The sequence below is a fragment of the Ornithorhynchus anatinus genome, chromosome 1 (assembly GCF_004115215.2).
Source record: "Ornithorhynchus anatinus isolate Pmale09 chromosome 1, mOrnAna1.pri.v4, whole genome shotgun sequence".
NCBI classification, from domain to species: domain Eukaryota; kingdom Metazoa; phylum Chordata; class Mammalia; order Monotremata; family Ornithorhynchidae; genus Ornithorhynchus; species Ornithorhynchus anatinus.
In genome coordinates, this window is record NC_041728.1 from 163320037 (window position 1) to 163347751 (window position 27715).

Here is a 27715-nt window from a genome sequence, read left to right on the forward strand (position 1 = left end):
AGAGTCTACACGGCTAGGGCTGTCGGGGACTGCGAGGATTTTCAGAACAGAAACCTGACCCCCTCTTCGACTTATTTTATCTATGTTTCATATTATCGCTACTTGAAAGGGCATTCTCCCTAGGAAGCTTTTCTCCCCCACGCTGCGAATTGATGTTTGCTCCTATGCTGTTCAGAACGAAAAGTTGGCACTTCGGTTACTCCTCCTTCTACTTGGTTCTGTGCCAGCTGTGACTGGGTGGATGAGAGAGCGCGTAGGTGTCTTTGTGAGAGAGAGAGAGAGTACGTGAGAGAGAGTTTTTGTGTGGAAGTACGGGTCTGCACATTTGTATCAGCCTCTATCTCTTCGACTCTCCTACGAATCAACGCCTTATCGTGACATAGGCCAACGAAGCCTAGAGCCGTGCCATTGAGAGACATTCTCTCGTCGGGGTTACCCATAATGGAAAGGCCTAAGCCGAAGCGTCAGACAAATCTGATCCGCTCGTGCTGGGCAGCAGCACCATGGGAAAGAGTCGAAAGGCGGATGATCGAGCGATCAAGATGTTGACCAGAGACAACGGCAGAGACTTAGGTTTTCACTGCGTGGAAGAAGGCAGTGGTAAACAGCTTCCATATTTTTCACCAGGACAACTCTATGGATAATAACGTTGGTATTTGTTAAGCGCTTACTACGTGCAGAGCGCTGTTCTAAGCGCTGGGGTAGATACAGGGTCATCAGGGTGTCTCACGTGGGGCTCACAGTTTTAATCCCCATTTTACAGATGAGGTAACTGAGGCACAGAGAAGTGAAGTGACTCGCCCACGGTCACACAGCTGACAAGCGGCAGAGCCGGGATCCGAACCCCTGACCTCCGACTCCCAAGCCCGGGCTCTTTCCACCGAGCCACGCTGCTTCTCTATAAATCCATAAAGTCGCTATGAATCGGAAACGACTCGGCGACATTTGAGGATGACGATATCTGCACGAGCACGAGTGTCTGCTTCTTTGTCTAGACGATTTTATATTTCTGTGCGTATGTGTTCTATCTGAGGGCGTGTACATCCAAACGGGGGAGTTTCTGGACATGGGTGTGCTTTGTGTGGATGAAGGCAACTGAGTTTATATTTATCTATCTCTGCATCACTGTGCCTGTCAGGCTATCTGAGTGTGTGTGCCTGTGTGTGAATGTGGATATATGCACATTCCGCATGTATTCACATTCCCACAATTTATTTTAAAGTCCGTCTTCCCTTCCACACTGTAGGTTCCCGTAGGCAGGGAACGTTTCCATCGATTCTATTGTACGATACTCTCCCGGGCATTTAGTACAGTGCTCTGCACACAGAAAGTGCTCAATATACAACATAGATCGATGGATAGATCGATGGCTCGGACATCAATTGCTCCCTGGAAATAATAAGCAGTCTACCAATCATATTTATCGATCGCTCACCGTGTGCAGAGCACTGTCTTAAGCATTTGGGAGAGCACAATATAACGGAGTCGGTAGACGCATTCCTGTGCCTGCGGCGTGCTGACAGTCTAGAGGGAGAGACAGAAATGAATATCGATAAAGTACCGTTATATATGTAAGTGTTGTTGGGCTACAGAAGGGAGTGGGAGGGAGAGGTTCTCAGTATGACACTGATACCGACAGAGTTTTGAATTTGCACCTGTATTCTCTGCTTCTGCGCCGTGTCTGCCACCCCTGCGATATTTTAGTTGCGATTATTATTATTTAGCCTTAAATCTCCTAATGTCATCGTTGGCTAGTTAATCACTATGTAATTGTCTGTTTACTTGTTTTAATGTCTGCCTCCCCCTTTCTAGACTGTGAGATCGTTTTGGGCGGGGACTGTCTCTCTGTTCCTGAACTGTACTTCCCAAGCGTCTAGTACAGTGCTCTGCACACAGTCAGCGCTCATTAGATAGTATTGACTGAATGACTACGTACCTGAGGAGACTATAGATAGAAGTTGGGACACGAAGTGAGCTAAGGGAGGAGAGAAGCCATGAATAGTTGGACCTGTTCTGCCAGGCTCTGAATATACTGTGCCACACTCCGCCCATGAAAATACCGTTTCGGACCCCTCGCCGTTTGAGGTTTAGTAAACACTCAATACATAGCCCTGATTGAGATCCCTCGCCCGCGTCCTCTCTCTGGCCCGGAATGTCTTCCTTCTTCCTATCCGACAGACCACCGTTCTTCCCACCTTCAGAGCCCTATTAAAATCACATCGCCTCCAAGAAGCTTTCCCCAGCTAATCCCTCATTTCCTCTACTCGCTCTCCCTTCTGCGTTGTCTACACAACGCAGATCTGCCCCTTTCGGCACTTGATATCCCACCCACCCTCAGCCCCACAGCACTTATGTACATTCCCATAATTTAAAGTCCCTCTTCCCCTCTTCACCGTAGGTTCCCGTAGGCGGGGAACGTTTCCATCGACTCCACTGTATCATACGCTCCCGGGCATTTAGGACAGTGCTCTGCACGCAGAAACTGCTCAATATACAACATAGATTGATCGATAGATTGATGGCTCAGACACCAACTGCTCCCTGGAAATAATTAGCAGTCTATCGATCATATTTATCCATCGCTCACTGTGTGCAGAGCATTGGCTGAAGCATTTGGGGGAGCACAATATAACGGAGTAGGAAGACGCATTCCCTTGCCTACAGCGGGCTTATAGTCTAGAGGGAGAGACAGAAATTAATATCGATAAAGAACAGCTATATGTGTAAGTGCTGTCGGGCTGCAGGAGGGAGTGGGGGGGAGACATTTTAGTATGACACTAATACCCCTTCGTGGGCAGGGAATGTGACTGTTTTTTGTTGTAACCTCCCAAGAACTTAGTACAGTGTTCTGCCTACAGTAAGCGCTCAATAAATGCCACTGAATATTATCCCACTATCGGCAGAAGCATCTTCAAACCAAGGGATTCGCTACCGACTAAGAGATATTTGATTCTACCTGCCTGAAGAGATGGCTTCTTCAAGTTCATCTCTTCTGCCCGTCGAGAGCTTAGTACAGTGTTCTGCAAACATTAAGCGCTCAATAAATGTCACTGACTATAATCCCACTATAGACGGAAGCATCTTCAAACCAAGGGATTCACTACCGACTAAGAGATATTTGATTCCACCCGCCCGAAGAGATGACTTCTTCAAATTCATCTCTTCTGCCCGTCGAGAGCTTAGTACAGTGCCCTGCATACAGTAAGCGCTCAGTAAACGCCACCGACTATAATCCCACTATCGACGGAAGCGTCTTCAAAGCGAAGGATTCACTACCGACCAAGAGCTATCCGATTCTAACCGCCCGAAGAGATGGCTTCTTCAAGTTCATCTCTTCTGCCTGTCGAGAGCTTAGTACAGTGCCCTGCATACAGTAAGCGCTCAGTAAACGCCACGGACTATAATCCCACTCCCGGCGGAGGCGTCTTCAAACCGAGGGATTCACTACTAAGAGGTATTTGATTCTACCTGCCCGAAGAGATGGCTTCAAGTTTATCTCTTCTGCCTGTCGAGAGCTTAGTGGAGTGTTCCGCCCAGTGCGAGCGCTCGGTAAATGCCACTGGGTATAATCCCACTACGGACGGAAGCATCTTCAAACCGAAGGATTCACTACCGACTAAGAGATATCCGATTCTAACCGCCCGAAGAGTCGGGGTCGAAGAGTGGAAATGTGCGCAGGGGCAGGTCCTAACCACCAGAGGGTACTATGAGGGCACGGTACCCTCAACCTGATGATTTTCTCAATTAAAAAGTCCCTGATCAAGGGGTAAAAGCCCCCGGAAATGAAAAGAAAAGGTCCATTTTGAACAGCCCAGGCTCTCGTGGCCAATAAGAATTCCCATCTCTTCACCCCAGGTCACCCCCTTCCCTCCACCCCATTCTCCCCTTGACGCAACCCAATGCACTTGGGTTGAGCTTCTGTTTCTCCACTGTGCTGCCGGGGCCAGGCTGGGGCCGGGCTCGGTGCAGGAAGCGGGGATTTTTGATCGCCGCTTTGTTTCCGCTTTTGTTCCCCACGGCGTCCGTTGAGCGCTGACTGGGTGCCGGTCACCGGGTCGATACGCGGTAGGTATTCGGGTCGGACGTGGTCCGTGTCCCACGTGGGGCTCCCAGTCTTAATCCCCATTTTCCAGGTGAGGTAAATAATAATGTTGGTATTCGTTAAGCGCTTCCCATGTGCAGAGCACTGTTCTAAGCGCTGGGGTAGACACAGGGGAATCGGGTCGTCCCACGTGGGGCTCACGGTCTTAATCCCCATTTTACAGATGAGGGAACTGAGGCACAGAGAAGTGAAGGGACTCGCCCACAGTCCCACGGCTGACAGGTGGCAGAGCCGGGATTCGAACCCATGACCTCTGACTCTTTCCACCGAGCCTCGCTGCTTCTCCTAATGAGACCCGGAGAAGTGAAGTGACTTGCCCAAGGTCACACAACAGACGAGGGGCAGAGCCGGGATTAGAACCCAGGTCTTTCCGACGCCCGGGCCCGTTTCCACTAGACCGTGCTGCTTTCCGGCAGGGCGGGGATAAGGTGGCCAGTGTCAGCACTCAGGGATCATAACGAGAACGGTAATAACCGTGACGTTCGTTACGTACTTAACCGTATGTCGGGGAATGTACCGCGCGCCGGTGGGGATGCAAGCAAATCGGGTTAGACACAGTCCCTGTCCCACGTGGGGCTCACGGTCGTAATCCCCATTATACAGATGAGGTAACAGGCCCGGGGAAATAAAGTGACCCGTCCAAGGTCACACAGCAGGCAAGTGGGGGAGCCGCGATTAGAACCCGGGTCTTTCCGACTGGCCTGGGCTCTATCCACTAGGCCGTGCTGCGTGTGTCTTTGCCAAAAGGAAGAAACGGGCCCGTGACCGATCACGGGTATTACCCAGGTTACGTAATATGATGGGACGACTCAAACGGAGCCCGCTAGAGAAACGCACAGAACCCAGAGCCAGTCCGCGGTGGCGGGCGGGGGGGGGGGGGGTCCCGACCTCTCCCCACGACCTCAGCTCGGCGTCGGGTTCCCCTCCCAGGCTTCCCTAAGCGGCGGCGCCCCTTCTGAGGCAAGCTGGGCATTTAGGGAAGCGGCACGGCCTAGTGCCAAGAGCATAGGCTTGAGAGTCAGAGGTCACGGGTTCCAATCCCGGCTCCGCCACTTGTCCCCTCTGCGACCTTGGGCGAGTCACTTCACTTCTCTGTGCCTCAGTAGCCTCCTCTGTAAAATGGGGATTAGGACTGTGAGCGCCATCTGGGATGGGGAGTCTGTCCAACCTGATTATCTTGATCCCAGTGCTTAGAGCAGGGCTTCGCACATATAAATATCATTATGCTTTAGAGGCCAGAAATAAAGCCCAACAGTGCTTCGCACATATAAATACTATTATTATTTCGAGGCCAGAAATAAAGCCGAACAGTGCTTCGCACATATAAATATTATCATTACTTAGAGGCCAGAAATAAAGCTGTACGACAGTACAGGCCAGAGGACAAACCCACTAAAAATCAGACTACCATAAAATCCGATAAACAGTCAGGGGAAAGGGGAGACGATGACTGTCCCGGTAGCAGATGGGACACATTAGCAGACTCTGACTCCACCTCCTTCCCCTGAACTGGCACCCTCACACCGGGCTAGCAGCCTTGGCTGGAATTTAAGGGTCTGACTTGAAATATCATATTTATTCAGATAATTGCCGAGTCTGGATTTTTGAGAAGAAAATAAAGGGCTTTTGGGGGGGGCGGGACACGGAATTGTACTCAGTGATTGCTGAATCTGGCGGTGGGGGGAGGAAGAGGAGCCAAAAGGGTCTGAACACAACCCGGCAGGGGATGGGGAACCAATTCATTAAAGATTTCGGGGAGGGAGGAGGAGCAGGAGGGTAAAACCAGGAAAACACAGCAGGGGGAAAGTTCATTCACTGAAGATCTATTGTATGCAGCACTTGGGAGAGAGTAATAGAAGTAAGAGATGCATCTCAAGTACCCACTTACCTTCCTCTTCTTTTTCCCCTCCTTTTTCTTCTCCCTGTTCCCACCAATCAGTCACTTAACGGGTCTGTGCCTCAGTTGCCTCATCTGTAAAATGGGGTTTAAGACCGCGAACCCTACGTGGAACACGGACTGGGTCCAATCTGATTAGCTTGTATCCGCCCCGGCGCTTAGTACAGTGCGTGGTACGAATAATAACGTAATAATAATTGTGGTTTTGTGTTTAGTGCTCACTCTGCGTCGGGGATTTTGGTAAGCGCTGGAGGGGGTACAAGTAAATTGGGTTGGACCCAGTCCCTGTCCCACATGGGGCTCACACAGTAAGTGCAAAACAAATACCATTAAAAAAAGTCAGTGGTATTTATTGAGCGCTTACTGTGCGCAGAGTACTGTACTGAGGGCTTGAGAGAGCAAGTACGACTGAGTAGAAGACACCATCTCTCCCCACGAGAAACTTACTTTCCAGAAGGGGAGACAGATGTTAAAATAAATTATAGACGGATCTGTACGTAAGTGCTGTGGAACTGAGAGAAGGGGTGCATATTAAAATGCTCAAGGGGTTCAGACGCAATGATAATAATAATGATTATGGTACTTGCTCAACGCTTACCAGGCACCGCATCAGTCGCTGGGGTGGATACAAGCAAATCGGATCGGCCACAGTCCTCGTCCCATGTGGGGCTCGCAGTCTCGATCCCCATTTTACAGATGGGGTAACTGAGGCCCAGGCAGTAAGGGACTTGCTCGAGGTCACGCAGCAGACGAGCGGTGGGATTAGAAGCCGCAAACCTCTGACTCCCGGGCCCACGCTCTAGCCACTACGCCACGCTACTTCTCTACGTACATAGGTGATGCAGAAGGTGATGCTTAAATAAGGAAGGCCTCTTGGAGGAAGAGAAATTTTCTGCTGAAGACTCACCCCAGGGACACATAAACTGTCCCCCATCCCCCTCCCACGGTCCACCCAGCGACGCCGGGTTGATGCTCACCGTGGGCAGGGAATGTGTCTGTTATATTCATTCATTCGCTCAATGGTATTGATTGAGTGCAGAGCACTGTACTAAGCGTTTGGAGAGTACGATTCAACAATAGAGACATCCCTGCCCATACCGGGCTTACAGTCTAGAAGCGGGGAGACAGATATCAAAACAAGTAAACGGGCATCAATAGAAAGAAATAAAATTATAGCTACGTACATATATACACACGTGCTGTGGGGCAGGGACGGGGGTAGAGCAAAGGGAGCGAGTCGAGGTGACACAGAGGAGGGGAGGAGCTGAAGAAAAGGGGGCTTAGTCTGGGAAGGCCTCTTGGAGGAGGTGAGCCTTCAGTAGGGCTTTGAAGGGGGGAAGTGGGACCGGCGGATTTTTATCAGCACCCCTCACCCACTGTACCCCAGCTCTCACTCTTTAGTCCCGAAGTCAAATAATTCATCACGCTTCGTTCTCATTTCCCTTGCTCACTGATCTCTTACTCACACCCTCCCTTCTGCCTAGACTCCCTTCCCCTTCGATCTGAGAACGCGGCTCTCCCCATCTTCTAAGCCCTTTTGAAAGCATTCTGAGCACTTTTTATATTGCTCTGCACGCGGTAAGCGCTCAATAAATATCATTGATTGATTGAAACCATATCTCCTCCAGGAAGCCTTCCCCGATCAGTCTCTCCTCTTACCACTTTAGTCCCATCCACTCCTGCCCCTTCAGTACTTCCAAATTATTTAAATGCTCGCGGACGTACCCATTCCATCCTCTACGCCATCTGTAACACTTACGTAGATATTTCGGATATCAAATATCTACACTCAAGTAGATATTTGCTTCCCTTCACCTAATTTATCTAAATTTATCTCATTTATCTAAAAATAACTATGGTATCTGTTAAGCGCTCGCTACGTGCCAAGCCCTGCAGTAAGCACTGGGTCGGATACATAAGATACACGAGAAGCAGCGCGGCTCAGTGGAAAGAGCCCGGGCTTGGGAGTCAGAGGTCATGGGTTCTAATGCCGACTCCGCCACGTATCTGCTGTGTGACCTTGGGCAAGTCACTTCATTTATCTGGGCCTCAGTTACCTCATCTGTAAAAATGGGGATTAAAAAAATGTGAGCCCCTCGCGGGGCAATCTGATTAGCCTGTATCTACCCCAGCGCTTAGAACAGTGCTCTGCACATAGTAACCACTTAACAAATACCATAATTATTATTATTAGGAGCAAATCGAGTTGGACACAGTGCCCGTGCCACGTGGGGTTCACAGTCTCGATCCCCATTTTGCAGATGCGATAACTGAGGCACACAGAAGTGAAGCGGCTTGCCCGAGGTCACTCAGCGGACAAGAGGCGGAGCAGAGGTCAGAACCCATGACCTTCTGACTCCCAGGCCCGTGCTCCAACTGCTACAGGGTGCTACCTCTCAACTCTAACTGTATTTATCTGTAATATATTTTAGCGTCTGTCTCCCGGCGTTAGATTATAAAACCCTCAAGGGGAGGGGTTGTGTCTATTAGCACTATTTAGGAAATTAAGTGTTTAGGAAAGTGCTCTGCTCACAGTAAGCACCTCAATAAATACAACTGATCCATTTATTCAGTGTACGGAGGTAAAGCCTTCTTCCCCTCTCAGGGTCGCATCTGGAGAGTTTCCAGTCCTCTACCAGTCACGACTACAGGAGGCAGAGTCAAGCAGAGGCCTGTCCGTTCCATTTCTCGCTCGGGCAGTGGCCGGCCAGTGGAAGGCCATCTGCTACACGTCAAAACTCCCCCGTGCTGGGCAGCAGCGGCGTGGAAGAGAGTCGAGGGCGGAGATTCGGGTTTACTGCGCGGAAGGGGTCACTGGTAAACCACTTCCGTATTTTTACCAAGAAATCTCTGCGGATACACTACCGAAACGATCGCAGGTGGAAGTGGAGCGTTCCGGGAGAGGTGCGTCTCTGGCCTCGCTACGGGTCGGACACGACTCGCCAGCATAAGTCGACAACAACAAAAGCCTTCTTATCCACCATTCTGTATTTTTAGTACCCTATTCATTTTGTTAATGAGGTGTACGTCTCCTTGATTCTATTTATCGTGATCAAGTTGTCTCGTTTTTGTCCGTCTGTCTCCCCCAGTTAGACCGTGAGCCCGTCAATGGGCCGGGATTGTCTCTATCTGTTGCCGAATTGTACATTCCAAGCGCTTGGTACAGTGCTCTGCGCATAGTCAGTGCTCAATAAATACTATTGAATGAATGAATTCTACCAAAATAATAATAATAATATAATAATAATGTTGGTATTTATTAAGCACTGACTATGTGCAGAGCACTGTTCTAAGCGCTGGGGTATACAGGGTGATTAGGTTGTCCCACATGAGGTTCACAGTCTTCATCCCCATTTTACAGAGGAGGGAACTGAGGCAGAGAAGTGAAGTGACTTGCCCACAGTCACACAGCTGACGAGCGGCAGAGCTGGGATTCGAACTCATCACCTCTGACTCCCAATGCCGTGCTCTTTCCACTGAGCCACGCTGCTCCTCGCTGCGCTGCTCAATATAGTATTTGCTAATCGCTTGCTCTGTGCAAAGCACTGTACTAAGCGCTGGGGCGGATACAAAATTAAGCCAATCCTGCTGTCGTCACTGAACCACGCGGGGCTGGCAGTCTAACGGGGAGAACCGGTATTTTATCCCCGTTTTAGAGACAAGGTACAGAGAAACTGAATGGTTTAGCCAAGGTCACGGCCGGCAGTTGACTGAACTAGGATTAGAACCAGGACTTCTGACTCCCAGGCCGTGCTCTATCCACCAGGCTACTCTGCTCCCATCAAAAATTAGGCTCGCCAAAGTTGCGGAAGAAAGGCTGAGTGCAGAAATGGGATGAAATGGGTAAAGACTGGCAAATATCAGTTTGAAGCGGACACCTAGCTGCCACTGCCCAGGGCCAAAGGAATCTTAGAAAACCGGACGTTGTTTTGAGAAGAGCCCTGCTCCCTCATGCTCCAGTTCTGAAAATTCATAATCCAGAAAGAAGGGAAAATTTGGAGCAGGCTTCACAGTCCCTGCCCTCCCCTAGGAGCAGGATTTTTTACCTTTCGAAAGCGGTCTTCAGGCTGAAAAGTCTCCTCCACTAACCCATGCTGGCTCTGACTTCAAAGCATAATGGGGGAGGAGAAAGAAGCAACTGCAGAAGTATAAAAGGATAAGCAGGCGAATAACTTTGTTTCAAGTTAATATAAATAAGAGTAAATTGAGATAAAGGGGTTCAGACTGAAAAGTTTGGTTACCGTGCACTAGTCCCCGCCATTGAAACAAGCTGACTCTGACAACAGAGCATGATGGAGAAAAACTGCTCAAATATAGTAGGTGAATAAATAAGGGTAAGTCAAAATGAAGAGAGAGGCAGTATTGCCTAGTGGACGGAGCATGGGCCTCGGAATCGAAAGGATCTGGGTTCTAATCCCAGCTGTTTGCTGCGTGAGCTTGGACAGGTTACTTCTCTGTGCCTCAGTGATGTCATCTGTATAACGGGGACTACGACTGTGAATCCCATGTAGGATATAGACTGTGTCCAACCTCATTAGCTTGTATCTACCCCAGCACTTAGTACAGCTTCTGGCATAGAGTGTTAAACAACTACTATAATAAATAAATAAAATACTTAAGTGACTGTAAATTCCTTCTATAGACCACAAAGTTCATTATGGGCAAGGATCCTGTCTCCAACTCTACTGTACTGTACTTTCTCCCAAGCCTTTCGGTTAGCGTTCTGCACAGGGTAAGTGCTCGATGAATACTATTAATTGACTGATTGCTAAAGGTAGGTGTTTGAAGATGGTGCTGAAGATGGCATTGAATGGACAAGATCTGGGAAGGTCGAGCTGAATCTAAAAATAATACTAATAATTGTGGCATTTTTTTTAAGCACTTACTATATGCCAGGCACTGTACTAAGCACTGGGGTGGATACGTGCAAATCGGGTTGGACACGGTCCCTGTCTCTGTCTCATGTGGGCTCACAGTCTCAATCTCCATTTGAGAGATGCGGTAACTGAGGCCCAGAGAAGCGAAGGGACTTGCCCAAGGTCGCACAGCAGACAAGTGGCGGAGCTGGGATTAGAACCCGGGTCCTCTGACTCCCAGGCCTGTGCTCTTTCCACTAGGCCTCGTTGTTTCTCTAAGATGAGAAGCAGCACGGTGCAGTGGATAGAGCACGGGCCTGGGAGTCAGAAGGTCATGACACTTGTCTTCTGGGTGACCTTGGGCAAGTCATTTGACTTCTCTGTACCTCAGTTTCTTCATCTATAAGATGGAGATTAAATCCTACGCTCTTCCACTTGGTCTGTGAGCCCCAGGTGGGCCAGAGTCTGTGTCCAATCTGATTATCTTGTACCTAAGTCAGGCTCGGTACAATATTTGAGTCACAGAAAGTGCTGAACAGGTACCATGATTAGGCACCATAATTATCATCCCTGTAATACGGATTTTCAGGAAGGGGTTGAAGATGAAAAAGGCTGTGGTCTAGTGATTTCAGGGTGGGAGTGTCACCGGGCAGAAGGAAGGCATGAAAGAGGGTTCAGAGTAGGAAGAGTCCCAGGTGAGATAGAGATTCTGTCCAACCTGATTATCTTGAACCTACTCTAGTAACAATAGTATTTAAGTGCTTACTATGTGCTAAGCGCTCTAGTCCTTTTAGACTGTAAGCTTCTCGTGGGCTAGGAATGCGTCTGTTATATTTTTGTATTGTACAAAATATACAGTACAGCAGCAGCAGCTTAGTCTTCATTCATTCAATAGCATTTACTGAGCGCTTACTATGTGCAGAGCACTGGACTAAGCGCTTGGAATGAACAAGTTGGCAACAGATAGAGACAGTCCCTGCCCTCTGACGGGCTTACGGTCTAATCGACGGGCTTACGGTCTAATCGGTGAACGCTCAATAAATACGATACCTGACTGACCTAACAAATACTATGAAAAAAAAGATTCCCGTGGCCGCCGGCCAAGCGAGTAAACCGTGGGTGCCTTGTATCTACCGCAGTGCTTGGAACAGTGCTTGGAACACAGCAATTAACAAATACCATCATTATTATTATAATTGCAAGGTAATTGGGTTGGGCATTTTCTGCGTCCCACATGGGATTCACCGTCTTAATCTCCATTTTGCAGATGTGGTAACTGAGGCCCAGATAAGTTAAGTGACTCACCCAAGGTCACACAGCAGAAAGGGGGCAGAACGGCGATTAAAACCCAGGTCCTTCTGACTTCCGGGCCACTGCTCTATCCACTAGGCCGTGCTGCTTCTAGTGCTTAGGTCACTTGTGGGGCACAGAGTAAGTTCTTAATGAGTAACCCAGTGACCATAAAAATAAAGTTTGGTAAGGAACCTTTCACAATTATAGAAAAGAGGGACTCATATAAACCTGTTTGGCCTTCTTGATCCTTTACCTGTCTTATGTGCATATTATAGTAATACCAATAATTACTAAAGTCACGGGGTAGAAGTAAATTAGATAGGACACAGTCCCTCACCCATATGGAGTTCACATTCTAAGTAGGAAGAACAGGTCCCCAATTTACAGCTGAGGAAACTGAGGCACAGAGAAGTTAAGTGACTTGCCCAAGGTCATACAGCAGGCCAGTGGCGGAGCCGGAATTAGAACCCTGATCCGCTGACTCCGAGGCCCGTGCTCTTTAGTCGTGGACAGGAAATGTGTCTGTTATATTGTAGTGTTGTACACTCCCAAGCCTTAGTACGGTGTGTTACAGACAATAAGCACTCGATAAATACGATTGATTGATATTGATTGATTTTTACTAGGCCATACTGCCTCCCCCGTAGTTTAGTTTATCAGAGTTAAGCCCCTCTAGATCCATCTCTGTTCTGACCTGGGAGAAAGCCTCTAGACCTGCAGCTGAGGGTAGCGATCGGTGCCGCTCACACAGGCTGAGAAGTGTCTAACCCCTAATTCGGACTCTCCCTCTCCCTCCTCCTCTTTCCCTTTCCAAGAACAAAATAAGATGAACGCCTCATCTACCTTCCTCAATGCCCCGCTGAGGCTAGTGGATCAAGTATGGGCCTGGGCCTCAGAGGGACATGGGTTCTTGTTGTCTGTGAGACTCTGGGCAAGTCACTTCACCTCTCTGGGCCTCAGTTACCTCATCTGTAAAATGGGGATTACGACCATGCATCCCATGTGGGACAGGGACTGTGTCCAACCTGATTAGCTTGCATCTACTCCAGTGCTTAGTTCAGTGCCTAGCACATAGCAAGCACCTTACAAATGCCACCATTATTATTATTTGGGGCAGGGAATGTGTCTGACCTGATTATCTTACATCTGCCCAATCACTTAGTCCGGTGAGTGCCACACAGTCAGCACTTTTCCAGACTGTGGGCCTGTCACTGGGTAAGGGTTGTCTCTACCTGTTGCCGAATTGTACTTTCCAAACGCTTAGCACAGTGCTCCGCACGCAGTAAGCGCTCGATAAATGCAATTGAATGAATGAATGGACAAATGTCATTATGTAACTATCATTATCATCATCTTGAGTTAAAATCTACAACTCCCTTGGAAGTTTCTTAAGGGTAGTCATGTGACTTTTTTCAATATTCCCTGTAAAATCCTCCAGGAGGTGTTGATCATAAATGCACAGATAGGAGGAGAGCTATTGCGCTGATAAGGTTAAATGAAAAAAAACACCACTTTTATTTCCCCCAGCTGATGCAGTCCTTCATGTTCTAAGAAAGTAATCAACAAGCTCGGAGAAAACAATAGAAGCTTCTTGTTTAAAATGGAACTGCACCTGTTAAATTAACGTATCAACAAACAATCGCTCTGTTTTTCTGTTAAGGCATCCAAGCTGAGGCAACGCGACTTCCTGAGCCAAATACTGGAAGACTTATTCTTAGAAGGTGGGGGGGAGAATTTTCATTTAGTACCGGAGCTACCAAGGGATTATCATCTTCCTTCCTTCTTTTGTACTGACCACTGTGCATCTTATTTAGCTTTCAACAGGTTTATTTCCATTGCAACTCTCCAACTTCCAACACTCATAGAGGCCTTATTTGGCAAACACGCTCCGTTTCTGTTTCCTATCTGAGAACATCGCTGGCCCTTAATTGCAATTCGGCCATTTCAAACACTTCTCAAAAGGGTCCTCCTCTATTGAAAAGGTTCCTACAAAAGCCCAGGCTGAAAAATTCTTTGCCAAGCATTCAATCATTCCTAAATCACTTTGTTCTTTCATGAGTAGGTTAATTATGATGTCTCTTTCAAGTTTATTTATCTCCTCTCCAAGCTTGTTTATTGATGGAGTCGGGATGCTTCTAAAAGGAATTATTTCGGGTAGAAAAAGGTGGGCTTTCTGTGATTAAAACACGAAACATATATACGAGGTGGGGCCATCGTGCGCCCAGGTAGCAGTAGTAAGTAAGTTACAGGGCCCGTACATAAATTCACGAGAGCGCTCTGCGCATGTTAAGCGCTCAATAAATACAACTGAGTGAATGAAATTCCGGGTACAAGTTGCTATAATGAAGCAATGCCCGGGACTGTGATTTCCAATCCTGTTTCTATCACCTGTTTGCTGCCTAAACACAAGACTTTTAAGCATTTGTTAAGTGCTTACTATGTGGATACACGCAAATCGGGGTGAACAGAGTCCCGGTCCCATATAGGGCTCACAGTCTCAATCCCATTTTACAGATGCGGTAACTGAGGCCCAGACAAGTTAAGTGACTCGCCTGAGGTCACACAGAAGTGGCGGGGGCCAGCATTAGAACCCATGACCTTCTGACTCCCAAGCCCATGCTCCATCCACCACGCCAAGCTCGTTGGGGACAGGGAATGTTTCTGTTGACTGTTAGACTGTACTCTCCCAAGCGCTTAGTACAGTGCTCAGTAATCCCTCAATAAATACGACTGAATGAATGAATGGAAAATAGCTTTATAGAATTGACTTCCCTCACTGGAATATTATGACAATCAACTAGTGACGATTGATGATAATAAAGTACTTAGCAAAGGTAGGGAGCAATAAGTGCCACATCTTTGGGAGCGTAGACAAATGCTCCTTTCCCTTCCCTCTCTCTCCTCCCTCCCCAACCCAGAGAGAAGATTCATGAGGAGAAACAAATGTGCACAGCATTAGAGAGTTTAAGTTGCCACGCTCACCTTCTCCTCACTCACCCTAAATCAATGCAGCAATTCCGCTTGCAGCTTTGGTGATGACTGAAAGAGAATCTGCCTGGTGGCAGAGTGGGAAAAGAGACAGAGATGTTTTGGGCTTTCCTGCCCATCCCCTATCCATGGGTTTACGCCTGCATGAAAAAAATCAATGAATAAAGAATAACAAGGGGAAAAGAAATTCTTGCCATACAATCTTGTCATCTTGTCACTCCATCTTGAACGGAGTGAGTCCTTTGCTCACCCTCGATCTAAAGGCTTACCTCATGACCTCTACTCTTTCAGAAGCAATTTGAGGTCTTCAAAAGAAAAGTTCCAGTTTCCTCTCCTCTTCTTGCTTCCCCTACCTGAACTTGATTTTCGGATCTGTCTTCCCTGGTAGATCGTAAGATCCTCGAAGGCCGGGATCGTGCGCATTCAACTATATTATGCTCTCCTAAGTGCTTGGTTCCCTTTCAGGGTCACCACTGGAGAGTTTCCATTACTCTACCAGCCTCGGCTACGGGAGAGACAAGCAGCGGCCTGTCCGTTCCATTCCTAGCTTGGCCAGTGGTTAGTGAGTGGAAGACAATCTGCTACAGGTCAAAACTCACCTGTGCTGGGCAGCAGCGGCACCGGAGAGAGTCGAGGGCGGAGACTCAAGTTTACTGCATGGAAGGCGGCAATGGTAAACCGCTTCTGGATTTATACCATGAAAACTCTATGGAAACACTACCAGAGCGACGGCAGATGGAGAGCGGGGCGTTCCGGGAGAGATGTGTCCGTGGTGTCGCTATGGGTCGGAAACAAGTCGATGGCATAAGACAAGTGCTTAGTATAGTGTCCTGCACACAGTTAGTGCTCAGTAAATGATTGATCGATTGGACTGATGTGTGAGTGGTTCTTTCTCCCCAACTATCTCCCCTTTCTCCATCTCTCCCATTTGGGCCACGTGTAGGAAACAATAAAATGAGATTCTTTCTGCTGTTACAGTTGCGATTTGTGCCTTCTTCAACACTCCAAGCGAGCTATAGAATTGTAAAGCTCCTTTGTCCTGCTGCTCTGTGTAATTAACGTATTTTGATCCACCGCACAAACGCCCGTAAAACTTTGCGTCTGGTCATCACTTCTCAGTGCTCCATAAAACCGCACACTAAATGGCAAGAGGCTAAATTCCCATAGAGAGGATACTGATGGGATCAGGAAATAATATTTCCAGGTACAGATTCTCTGGGCGGCCAGTGAAGAAAAACAACAAGCAGAGGGTACTTAGAGCACCTGAAGTAAAATATGCTCTTCCTTCCTGCTGCTATTAATGTACAAAGATTCAGTGGCCCGAAGAATCTGAAGAGGAAATACCATTCAATGCTGTCCCTTGGAATTTATCAAATCAGAATATGGAGCTGGATTGTTTGAGCTCTGTTCCCTCCCATATTAAAAATTTAAACTTAACAATGTTATAGAACTTGGATCAATTGCACAAAAAAGCTGAAAACTCCTTAATGACTTGGGGAAAAATATTACCTCGATGAGTAAGCTAACAAAAAGCTATTACAGTGACAGGCACTAAAAATAGTCTTTGTGCATATGGGGTGTAATAATAATAATAATAATAATGTAGGTATCTGTTAAGCACTTACTATGTGCAGAGCACTGTTCTAAGCGCTGGGGTAGATATAGGGTAATCAGATTGTCCCACGCGAGGCTCACAATCTTCATCCTCATTTTACAGATGAGGGAACTGAGGCACAGAGAAGTGAAGTGACTTGCCCACAGTCACACAGCTGACAAGTGGCAGAGCCGGGGTTTGAACCCATGACCTCTGACCCCAAGCCCGTGCGCTTTCCACTGAGCCACGTGTACTATTACTGAATAGAAATAGTCAATACTACTGGAATTCACATTTTGTATGAAATGAAATCAGCTCTGCACATGTAGCTCTAGGACAGAAGAAAACAAGATCTTGCAGATTTGATTCTATTATGAAAGCTCTAGAATGAAAATCAAAATATTTAACCTAATAAAATAGTTACAACATTGAACTACATCTTCTTTAACTTTTTGAGAATTCAGTTTTGCTTTCCATTCTTAGAATTATGGGGGAATCCATAGAGCAACTACAACAGCATAGTAATAGCACACTTGCCTTGTCTTATGCCATCGAGTCGTTACCGACCCATAGCGACATCGCGGACACATCGCTCCCAGAACGCCCCGCTCTCCATCTGCGATCGTTCTGGTAATGGATCCAGAGAGTTTTCTTGGGAAAAACGCGGAAGCGGTTTACCGTTGCCGCCTTCCGCGCAGTAAACTCGAGTCTCCGCCCTCGACTCTCTCCCACGCCGCGGCTGCCCAACGTGGGTGTGTTTTGACTCGTGGCAGATGGCCTTCCACTCCCCAGCCACTGGCCAAGCTAGGAATGGAATGGGTAGGCCACTGCTTGACTCTCCCTCCCGTCGCTGAGACTGGTAAGAGTACTGGAAACTCTCCAGGTGCGACCCTGAGAGGGAAATAACATACTAATGATGTATTAATCTACATATGTATATTTGGCAATAGCCAGAAGACCTTAGGTTCTTAGAATGACAGGCCTGAAAAGAACCATTAGAGGTCATCTACTCCAACTCCTTGCTTCCAGGCAGGTTAAGTAAACCTTCACAGAAATGTGAAATGGAGAAGAGGATTTTCCTAAACTTCACGAGTTTTTAAATTAGCCAAATAGGAAAGATTCTTCTACAAAGTCCGTGCCAATTCTCATCCTGGAAATAGTCAATTCTACTGGAATTTGTATTTTGTATGAAATGAAATCAGCTCCGCACGTGCAGCTCTACGACAGAAGAAAACAGGATCTTGCAGATTTGATTCGATTATGAGAGCTCTGGAATGAAAATCAAAATATTTAACCTAATAAAATAGTTACCACCTTGACCTACATCTTCTTTAACTTTTTGAGAATTCAGTCCATAGAATTATCAGGGAATCCATAGAGCAGAAAGGATTGGCAGGAAAGCGTGAACTTAGAAAACGCCCCCAATACTGATTTCCTTAGATTACCATCGGTTATTCACTGAGTTTATAAAACAAAAAACCGAATCCCACGGATTTCTCTTCTCCCTCGCTGCCCACTCATTTCCCCACCAGGGACCCGCTCCTTCCGACAATGGCTTTGAATCTGACGGCTCTTATTAAACGAGATACTTAATTACCGTCGATACATTTTGCCATTTACTCCAACCTCCACCGACACCTCCGATCCCATTCTGTTCGTGACCTCTAATGGTCATCAAATCAAAGTCATTCTGGTCAGTTCAATGTGGACCTGACACCTGCTCAGGTCACTGAGATGAAGGGGCCACGGCCTAACCTACCGGGCTGCCCTGCCCATTGTTCAATACCATTGTTCGAAGAATGTCACCACTGGGAAAATGCCAAGTACCTGTCTCCTTGGGAGAAAACTTCTATCCGTTTGCCTCCCAGAAAAAAATAATTATACAACGCTCTGAATAGCGGCAGCCTAATTGGGCCTCTCCGCCAGTCTGATACACTGTCCTCTTTGATGTTAGCAGGGACAGGAATTTGGGGGGTGGTTCAAAGGGAAGACCAACACTTCTGAGTCCATCTCGGAGAAGCGCTGCCCGTAGCTGCCTTCATTAATTAAGGAAACTGAAAGACATCTTGAGGTTCACCAAGGTAACGACGAGTGCGTGGCTCCCTTCCAAACGAAGGCCGGACCATCGGGGCGCTCGGAGCGCACGGGCTCGTTTGCTTCCTTGGGACGGGAGGCAGCTGTTTTGGAGGCTGGGCTTCCAGGCTCGGCATTGAGAAGTCCCTCCGCTTGGCCGAATGAAACAGCCACGTTAACTGGTGCCCTCCTCACAATGAAGAGAACCCCTTTTGGAAACTGTTTAGGCCCGCTCATTGTTATTTATACAGAGTATTTCCCTGGTGGTAAACAACAGCGTGTTTTCCCAGCCCAAGCACGGGGCCCCTCCCAAGGTTTCCAGACACGCTGTCTGGACTGGACAAACATTTTGACCTCCTGACTGGACAGGTGAACCTGGAGATGTTTTCTTGCCACTTTTCTCTGCCGATGCGTGTGTATTTTTATTAGCCCTCGTGTAAAAGCTGTTCCCGCTCTATGGGGACCCTTCGCTGCCGGAGAACCTGACCTGGAGATTGATGTCTCTGACCATCCTTAAACTTCCCAACCGCTCTTAATTTGAAAAGCTAGGGCATTGAGGACTGGAGAGCTAGCCCTTAGTTTATGCGAGGGGGTGTCGCTGTTTCACTGCGACGTATCCTGGAAGAAAACCGTCACGGATCGGGTCGCCAAAGATACCAGGGTGAAACTGATTTTAGTGAGCTTTTTCTGTCAAAAGAAAAACAGTCATCTGGGTTTCTTTTAATTACTGTAGATTCCTCCTGTCTTCCCAGTTGAGTATCCATTTGAGTATCCAACCTGAGAAGCAGCCTGGCCTAGTGGAAAGAGCACAGGCCTAGTAGTCAGAAGGGCACGATTTCTAATCCGGGCTCTCCATTTGTCTGCTGTGTGACCTTGGGAAAGTCACTTCACTTGTCTGTGCCTCGGTTCCTTCATCTCTCAAATGGGGATTAAGACTGTGAGCCGGGGATTAAGACTGTGAGCCCCGTGTGGGACTGTGTCCAACCCGATTATCTTGTATCTACTCCAGTGTTTAGAACAGTGCTTGGCACAAAGTAAGCACTTAACAAATACCATTATTATTATTATTATTATTCATTCCCCTACCCACTCAGATAAGGTACCCAATCGAAGATTCTGATACTATTTCAAAGTGCTTCTCAAAACTCTTATTTACAAACTATTTCTTTCGATCAATCGATCGATCATTTATCGAGTGCTTACTATGTGCAGAGCGCTGTACTAAGCACTTGGGAGAGTACGCTACAACAGAATTAGCAGCTACGTTCCCGCCTCATAATGAGAAATTATGCCTGACTGGGGGCGGGGTGGGGGGGGCGGGTGAGGAGACATGGATTCCAATCCCATCTCTGCCACTTGCCTGCTGTGTGATCTTTGGCAAAGTCATTTAACTTCTTTATGCCTCAGTTTCCTCATTTGTAAAAGGGAGAATAAGTCCCCTTTTCCCTTCCCCTGTGAACTCCATGTGCTGTGTGACCTTGGGGAAGTCATTTCACTTCTCTGTGCCTCATTTATCTCATCTTTAAAATGGAGATTGAGATTTTGAGCCCCACATGGGACAGGGACTGTGTCCAACTTGATTTGTTTGCATTCATCCCAGAGCTTAGTACAGTGCCTGACATACAGTAAGCGCTGAACAAATATCATCATTATTATTATTATGTGGGACAGTGATTTTGTCTGATCTCATTAGAGTGTATCTACTCCAGCATAGCGTGCATATATCTATAATTCTATTTGTCAATTTTAATGCTATTGATGCCTGTCTATTTGTTTTGTTTTGTTGTCTGTCTCCCCGTGCTAGACTGTGTGCCCGTTGTCGGGTATGGATTGCCTCTATCTGTTGCCCAATTGTACTTTCCAAGCGCTTAATACAGTGCTCTGCACACAGTAAGCGCTCAATAAATACAATTGAATGAATTGAATGAATTAACTTCAATATTACATATTGAAGTTCATTTTGAATTAAAGATGTGCTCACCATTTGATCTCTCGTTAGTACTGTCAATCATACTTCGCGACGGCCCACGGGAGAGGTTAAAATTTTCAAAACTGCTCAATCAGTGGTATGAACTGAGTGCTCACTGAGCACTGCGGAGAGGACAATGCAATCAAGTTGGTGGATTCCTTCCTTGTCTACATTTAGCGGAAGTACATTGAGCAGCTCTTATTGTTTTTGTTATTGTTTTTCTTGTTTTCTTAATTTGTTGGCCTGTATTTATCATTTTAGTCTTTCTTGTACATCCACCCCAGTTTCCTCCTCTCTACTTGTACTTATTCTGAGGCTACAAACCTAAGATTGGTCAATAGACTACGCTCCTTAAGGGCATGAACTGTGCCTGGTAACTCTGATGTATCTCTCCCAAGTGCTTAGCATGGGGCTCAATCCAGAGTAAGTACTAAATATTATCGATTGAATAACTGACTATGCTTGGATTATCTTTCTTGTACCTTATCCTCATTGCTTAGTACAGCACTCTACACACCGTAGGTGCACAGTCATTTCTACTGAATAAATAAATGAATGAGTAAACTTCCAGATGAGCGTCTCAAGATAAATGACAACAGCTCAATACTGTACCCATGTTACGAAGCACAAGATATGAATGTCCAACTTCAGGCTCATTCGGTTCAAAATAATTTTCAGAGACAACACAATTTCTAAGATGCCATCTAAAATCTGCATTTCCACACATGAATAACTGTCAAAATTAGGGGGAGGGGGAGAAAACCTAAAGGCTCTGTCTGCATTTTTCTTATCCCTAGACTTCAAAGTTCCAGAAGCATCAACTCTCCCCCTCCTACCTTACCTGTCTGATCTACTAGAGTCCAACTCACACACTTCTTTCCCCTAATACCAACCTCTCACTATGCCTCGATCTCGGCCTATCTCACCACCAAATCCTTGCCCACTTCCTCATTCCGGCCTGAGACATTTTCCCCAGTCATATCCAACAGACCACCACTAAAACCATATCTCCACAAGGCCTTCCTTGACTTCCCTTTAATAATAACAGTAATGACGATGATATTTGTTAAGGGCTTACTTTGCGCAAAGCACTGTTCTGAGCTCTGGAGAAGATACAAGGTGATCAGGTAGTCCCACGTGGGGCTCACGGTCTCAATCTCCATTTTACAGATGAGGTAACGGAGCCACAGAGAAGCAGTGGAAAGAGCCTAGGCTTGGGAGTCAGAGGTCATGGGTTCGACTCCCGGCTCTGCCACTTGGCAGCTGTGTGACTGTGGGCAAGTGACTTCGCTTCTCTGGGCCTCAGTCCCTCATCTGTAAAATGGGGATAAAGACTGTGAGCCTCACGTGGGACAACCTGATTACCCTGTATCTACCCCAGCGCTTAGAACAGTGCTCTGCACTTAGTAAGCGCTTAACAAATACCAACATTATTATTATTAAGTGACTTGCCTAAAGTCACCTAGCTGACAAGTGGTGGAGCCGGGATTAGAACCCACGACCTCTGACTCCCAAGCCCATGCTCTTTCCACTAAGCCACGCTGTTTCTTTATTCATCCCACCCTCAGCCCCACAGCACTTATATATATATCCGTAATTTATTTTAATGTCTGTCCCCATCTAGATTGTAAGCTCTTTACGGACAGGGAATCAGGTCTACTAACTACGGTACTGGAGGCTGCCAAAAGCTTAGAACAGGGCTCTGCACACAGTATCCATTCAATAAATATTGTTGATTGATTGATTGATAGGTCGACTGAAGTGTTTATAATCTTAGCCAGCAACAGATTTTCCCACAGTCTTGCATTAATAATAATGACGCTATTTGTTAAGTGCTTTCTAGCACTGTTCTAAGCACCGAGGTAGATACACGCTTAGAGAAGCAGCGTGGCTCAGTGGAAAGGGCCCGGGCTTGGGAGTCGGAGGTCATGGGTTCGAATCCCACCTCTGCCACTTGTCAGCTGTGTGACTGTGGGCAAGTCACTTCACTTCTCTGGGCCTCAGTTCCCTCATCTGTAAAATGGGGATGAAAACTGTGAGCCCCATGTGGGACAACGTGATGACCCTCTATCTCCCTCAGCACTTAGAACAGTGCTCTGCACATAGTAAGCGCTTAACAAATACCAACATCATCATTATTATTAACATTATTAATCAGATTGGACAGAGACCCTTTCCCTCATGGGCTCACACTCTTAATCCCTATGTTACAGATGAAGTAATTGAGGCACAGATATTTAAGTGACTTGCTCAGGGTTACACAGAAAACTGACAGAGCTGGAATTAGAACCCAGGGCCTTCTGGCTCCCAAGCCTGTGCTCTAGCCATCGGGCAACATGGACATTCATTCATTCACTCCACAGTATTTATTGAGCGCTTAGTATGCGCAGAGCACTGTACTAAGCGCTTGGAACGTACAATTCGGCAAACAACCGCTGAAGTTAAAGCCATAATATGGTTGGCTCTGACTCACTCCCTTTGCTCTCCCCCACTCCCGCCCCATAGCATCTATAATTCTACTTATTTATATCGATGCCTCCTTACTTGCATTAACGTCCATCTCTCCCCTTCGAGACTGTGAGCCCATTGTGACTGACAGCCCACTGTCTCCCTTTATTCACCATATTATACTTTCCGAGGGCTTAATACAGTGCTCTGCACACAATAAACGTTCAATAAATACGACTGAATGAATGCATTTGTTAGAGAGGTCATCCCAACACTTGGATTAACTATTCCTCCTCCTCCCTGCCTGAGGTTCACCAAACTGACACAAGAATTAAAATATGACAAATATGCATCTCATTCACTGTTTTTTGTTAAATGGTATTTGTTAAGCGCTTAGTGCCAGGTACTGTACTAAATACTGAGGTAGATACAAGGTAATCAGGTCGGACACATTCCAGTCCCACGCGGGGCTCGCAGTCTTAACCCGCAGTTTACAGATGAGGTAACAGGCACAGATACTTAAGTGACTTGCTCAAGGTCACACGGAGGCACGGAGATGAGGAGACAAATGGTGGAGCCAGGATTAGAACCCGGGTCTCCTGACTCCCGGGCCCGTCCTTTATCCACGAGGCCACTCTGCTTCTCGTTCATTTCCCTGAATGATTACTGTTGGGCTAAAGTCAAGGTTGATTTCTGTTCCTTGACTATTAGCATCATTTAGTTTAATGAGATTCACTCCAGAAAAGGAATTTAAAAAAAAGGTTCGGTGTTGAACAAATGCATATCTTACCTAGGTCTGGATTTGGGGTCCTTCGAGCCTCTTCTATTCCTCATAAGCTTTCCGTTAATATGTAAGCCCCTTGAGGATAGGGAAACATGCTTTATATATCTGTTGTAGTTTCCCAAATGCTTAGCAGAGCATCACAACCAGTGGGTTTTCCATGCAAAACATTAATAAATAAATAATAATGTTGGCATTTGTTAAGCGCTTACTACGTACCGAGCACTGTTCTCAGCACTGGGGTAGATACAGGGTAATCGGGTTGTCCCACATGAGGTTCACAGTCTTCATCCCCATTTTACAGATGAGGGAACTGAGGCCCAGAGAAGTGAAGTGACTTGTCCACAGTCACCCAGCTGCCAAGTGGCAGAGGCGGGATTCGAACCCATGACCTCTGACTCCCAAGCCCGTGCGCTTTCCGCTGAGCCACTCCTTCTACTCTTAGCTGCTTTTTACTACATAAGTATAGAATTCGACACTTCCTCTCCTCTCCTTTCCTCTTACAAACCACCATAGCCCTTTTAGACCATAGCAGGGCGGCTCCCTGGGACTACCCAGCCCTCCCAAGCGCTTAGTACAGTGTTCTGCACACAGTAAGAGTTCAATAAATACGATTGATTAATTGTGCTTTCCTCCTCTCCTCTTATGACACCCCCCCACCCCGCTTCAGCTCTTGAGACCGACAGCATGCTCATTTTTGACTTGGCACGCGCTAAAAAAATGAAGACCACCCCAAATCAGCAGTTTTTCCTCTCACCAATCCCAGGTGGATTTTGAAGATTCCCCTCCACCCGTCTCAAACCATCATTGGAAACAACAGCTCAGGTTGTTTATTCTCTGACTTGCCACCTTCTGAGGAGAGAAAAAGGCGAAGGAAAAAATCCCGATGCCCTTCCCGGCATACATCGCACAACATACATACAAGTTTGCATCCATCCACCTCTCTACTGGATGCCTTATATCTGACTGTTGAATGTGTTGCCAAAATTGCTGATGTCGAGATCCGTTTCTGTGTCACCTTAAGGAAGACCCAATCAATTAACCCTTTTAAGTTCTATTTATCAAGAGTTACCGCGGTCAAATAATGATTCACAGGCCTTTAAACAATCCTAATGTATTCTCCGGAAAGGATTCACTGACAGTTTTATGAGACTGGATTCTAGTGAGAGCAAGTACACAGGCCAAACAAAAATACACTTAGTTGTTAGATTTCAAATGAGATGCTAAAGACATTTTACATGCTTCACATTTCCCGAACTTCTAAGCATTTAACCAAGAATAAAACGCGTAGACTAACAAGGGAAATTGCTAACGTTGTCTTTACGCTCATACTCACTGTAATATGTAAAACTGACATGTGAGCAGATTATTCCTCAGTTCAAATAAAAGGTTTTAAGCTAGAACTACCAAAAAAAAATTAACACCCATTAGCATCGATAGTTAGAGAAGCAACGTGGTCTAGTGGATAGAGCACGGGTCTGGGACTCAGAAGGACCTGGGTTCTAAACCCAGCTCCACCACTTGTCTGTTGTGTCACCTTGTACAAGTCACTTCACTTCTCTGGGACTCAGTTACCTCATTTGTAAAATGGGAATTAAGACTGTGAGCCCCATGTGGGACATGGGTTGTGTCCAACCTGATTAGTTTGTATCTACCCCAGAATTAGACTGTAAGCCCGTCAAAGGGCGGGGACTGTCTCTATCTGTTGCCGACTTGTACATTCCAAGCGCTTAGTACAGTGCTCTGCACATAGGAAGCGCTCAATAAATACTATCGAATGAATGAATGAACTTAGTACGATGCCTGGCACATAGCAAGCACTTAACCAACACCGTTATTATTATTACTGTCATTATTGCAGTCGGGTGAGACAAAAACAATCAACGATATTTACATACCATTAAAAAATAGCACCACATAACACGTGAAAACCTTTTCACAACAGGTAGAAAGACAAATGAATATTCACCCTGGATTGAACACGGGGCATTTTGTAGCTTTGCTAATGAGATTTTTTTCCCCACTTAGGTCAATCTGAAAAAAACAAATCTATGATTCATTCATTCAGTCGTATTCACTGAGCACTAACTGTGTGCAGAGCGTTGTACTAAGCGCTTGGAAAGTACAATAAAGCAACAAATGGACACAATCCCTGCCCACAACGGGCTCATATTCCAGACAGGCATCAAAACAAGTAAACAGGCATCAGTAGCATCAATATAAATAGAATTATAGGTGTAGACACATCCTAAATGATGTTACAATCTGCATGTAGCTCAATAGGAATTAAGGTCTTAAGGTATTAAGGCCGTAAATATGACCTCTACAATTACATTAGCGGCAGTGTGCTCTGCTCTTGGATAAGGAACATGGTCCTGGGAGTCAGACATCTTGGATTCTCCTACAGTCGGCCTCTGGCCTGCAGGGTAACCTTAAGTCATTCATTTAACCTCTTTGTATTCCAGTTTCCTCCTCTGTAAAATAGGGATAACTCATTCAATAGTATTTATTGAGCACTTACTATGTGCAGAGCACTGTACTAAGCGCTTGGGAGGCACAATTCGGCAACAGATAGAGACAATCCCTGCCCAGTGACGGGCTCACAGTCTAATCGGGGAGACAGATGGACAAAAACAAGACAACGTAATCACGATAAATAGAATCAAGGGGATGGACACCTCAGTAACAAAATAAATAGGGCAATAAAAATATAGACAGATGAGCACAGAGCTGAGGGGAGGGGAAGGGAGAGGAGGAGGAGCAGAGGGAAAGGGGGGGGAAAGGGGCTTAGCTGAGGGGAGGTGAAGGGAGGGGGGGCAGAGAGGGAGCAGCGGGAAAAGGGGTAGCTCAGTCTCTCCCTACCTCAGAGAAACGGTTGTGAAAATATAATGGAATCAATCAGTGGTGTTTATTAAGTACCTACTGTGTTCAAGGCACTATATTTAGCACTTGTTTTTATGGTATTTGTTATGCGCTTACTATGTGCCAGGCGCCCCGTACTAAACCCTGGGGCAGATACAAGCTAATCGGGTTGAACCCAGTCCATATCCCACACGGGGCTCACAGTCTTAATCTCCATTTTACAGATGAGGTCACTGAAGTACAGAGAAGTGAAGTGCTTTGCCCAAGATCACACAGCAGACAAGAAGTGACAGAGCTGGGATTAGAAAGAACCCAGTTCCTCTGACTCCCAGGCCCGTGCTCCAACCACTAGGCTACGTTGCTTTGCTTGGAAGAGTTCAACAGAGTTAGGAGACACAATCCCTGCCCTCAAGGAGTTTATAGTCCAGTACGGGAACCATAATTACAGAGAGAAGGAGAAGAAAAAAAATGGACATGGAGATGGATAAGTGCCTAAGGTGTGAAGCAGCAGGGTGCGGTGGAGAGAGCACGGGCCTGGGAGTCAGAATGTCATGGGTTCTAATTCCAGCTCTGCCACTTGTCTGCTGTGTGACCTTGGGCAAGTCACTTCTCTTCTCTGTGCCTCCGATACCTCATCTGTAAAATGGGTATTGACACCGTGAGCCCCACGTGGGTCAGGGACCGCATCCATCCCGATTTGCCTGCATCCACTCCAGCGCTTATTACAGTTCCTGGCACATAGTAAGCGCTCAACAAATACTATTATTTTTAAGGTATAGTGCAGAGGGATCCAAAGAATGAGTTTTTGAGTACAGGAAAGAGGTGAGCACGTTTGAAGGCAGATTAGGGGCA

At 46.7% G+C, this 27715-nt stretch overlaps 1 protein-coding gene and 1 non-coding gene across 7 annotated transcripts in view; both read right to left on the reverse strand.

The window, feature by feature from the left end:
* MECOM (MDS1 and EVI1 complex locus) overlaps positions 1-27715 on the reverse strand; it is a 681931-nt gene that overhangs the window by 606505 nt on the left and 47711 nt on the right. The window lies entirely within an intron of this gene.
* Positions 17493-17631, reverse strand: LOC114816062. Its single transcript, XR_003763837.1, has one exon. It is a non-coding gene; the product is annotated as a small nucleolar RNA SNORA7 (small nucleolar RNA).